This window comes from Oncorhynchus keta, unplaced genomic scaffold, assembly GCF_023373465.1.
Source record: "Oncorhynchus keta strain PuntledgeMale-10-30-2019 unplaced genomic scaffold, Oket_V2 Un_scaffold_1494_pilon_pilon, whole genome shotgun sequence".
NCBI classification, from domain to species: Eukaryota; Metazoa; Chordata; class Actinopteri; order Salmoniformes; family Salmonidae; genus Oncorhynchus; species Oncorhynchus keta.
Window position 1 is genome coordinate 1 of NW_026290796.1, and position 2,500 is coordinate 2,500.

Below are 2,500 nucleotides of genomic sequence, written 5' to 3' on the forward strand. Positions count from 1 at the left end.
CGTAGTAGGATGCTCCTATAGTGGGCATTAATATGAGAATGACCGAAAAGTGCATTTAGGACCATATTATAATTTTCGGGTTCCCAGGTGCACGTTTCCAATAACCAGGTGCACGGATGTATAGGGTCCCCCATGGATAAAGGTCCGTGTTAGGGTGCTCCATATCGGGCATGAATATCAGGAACACCGGCATGTGCACTTAGGACCATATTTTAATTTTCGGGTTCCCAGGTGCACGGCTATTTATTTTTCCGGCCCAATTCCGTTTTTCCAAAAAATATTAACCATACTTCCCGAAGTGCTAGAGGTCCCATATTTCGTGTGATTGCCTCTCTCACAATGGGCAACAAGTAGAGAATGTAAAAAACAAAATGCCCTGGTAGGAACCTATGTTTCCAGTAACATGTACTTTTTTGGCCCAAAATCGGTAATTTTCAGAAAATGATTAAAAATACTTCCAGAAGGGCTACAGGTCCCATCTTTCGTCTCATTCCCTCTCTCTCAATGGACAACAAGTAGAGACTGTAAAATTAAAAATGCCCTGGTAGGAACCTATGTTTCCAGTCAAATGTGCTTGTATAGCCCAAAATATAAACGCGTTTTTCTATTAAAAGGTTCTATACAAAAACGCTTTTAATTACATGACATTGCCCGTCTATGTGTGCCCTTTAGTTTAAAAAAACCCCATCCAGATTGGATGTGTACTTTTTGATTTATTCACGTTTTGGTGTACCGCCATATAGCCCAACATAGTAACCGGACAGTATGTCATTTTCGGGTTCCCAGGTGCACGTTTCCAATAACCAGGTGCACACGGATGTATAGGGTCCCCCATGGATAGAGGTCCGTGTTAGGGTGCTCCATATCGGGCATGAATATCAGGAACACCGGCAGGTGCACTTAGGACCATGTTTTAATTTTTCAGATTCCCAGGTGCACAGGGATCCTAATCCGCATCCATCGAAATCTCATGTTTTAATTTTTCAGATTCCCAGGTGCACAGGGATCCTAATCCGCATCCATCGAAATCTCAAACAAGTGTCCATAAATCACTCAGGGAGGGCCCCCATGGATACAGGGCCGTAGTAGGATGCTCCTATAGTGGGCATTAATATGAGAATGACCGAAAAGTGCATTTAGGACCATATTATAATTTTCGGGTTCCCAGGTGCACGTTTCCAATAACCAGGTGCACACGGATGTATAGGGTCCCCCATGGATAGAGGTCCGTGTTAGGGTGCTCCATATCGGGCATGAATATCAGGAACACCGGCAGGTGCACTTAGGACCATGTTTTAATTTTTCAGATTCCCAGGTGCACAGGGATCCTAATCCGCATCCATCGAAATCTCACAAAGTGTCCATAAATCACTCAGGGAGGTCCCCCATGGATACAGGGCCGTAGTAGGATGCTCCTATAGTGGGCATTAATGAGAATGAGAATGACCGAAAAGTGCATTTAGGACCATATTATAATTTTCGGGTTCCCAGGTGCACGTTTCCAATAACCAGGTGCACACGGATGTATAGGGTCCCACGTTTCCAATAACCAGGTGCACACGGATGTATAGGGTCCCACCAGATAGAGGTCCGTGTTAGGGTGCTCCATATCGGGCATGAATATCAGGAACACCGGCAGGTGCACTTAGGACCATGTTTTAATTTTTCAGATTCCCAGGTGCACAGGGATCCTAATCCGCATCCATCGAAATCTCACAAAGTGTCCATAAATCACTCAGGGAGGGCCCCCATGGATACAGGGCCGTAGTAGGATGCTCCTATAGTGGGCATTAATATGAGAATGACCGAAAAGTGCATTTAGGACCATATTATAATTTTCGGGTTCCCAGGTGCAGTTTCCAATAACCAGGGCACGGATGTATAGGGTCCCCCATGGATAGGTCCGTGATGCTCCTCCATGAATAGTGTGGCATTTTTCAATTCCCAGGTGAGGGATCCTAATGCATCCACCGAAATCTCAAAAGTGCATTTAGGACCATATTATAGGATTTTAGTGGGCATTCCCAGTGCATTTAGGACCATATTATAATTTTCGGGTTCCCAGGTGCACGTTTCCAATAACCAGGTGCACACGGATGTATAGGGTCCCCCATGGATAGAGGTCCGTGTTAGGGTGCTCCATATCGGGCATGAATATCAGGAACACCGGCAGGTGCATTTTAGGACCATGTTTTAATTTTTCAGATTCCCAGGTGCACAGGGATCCTAATCCGCATCCATCGAAATCTCACAAAGTGTCCATAAATCACTCAGGGGGCCCCCATGGATACAGTAGTAGGATGCTCCTATAGTGGGCATTAATATGAGAATGACCGTAGGAATAGTGGGCATTTAGGACCATATTATAATTTTCGGGTTCCCAGGTGCACGTTTTCAATAACCAGGTGCACGGATGTATAGGGTCCCCCATGGATAAAGGTCCGTGTTAGGGTGCTCCATAGCGGGCATGAATTTTCGGAACACCGCTAATGTCATTTTA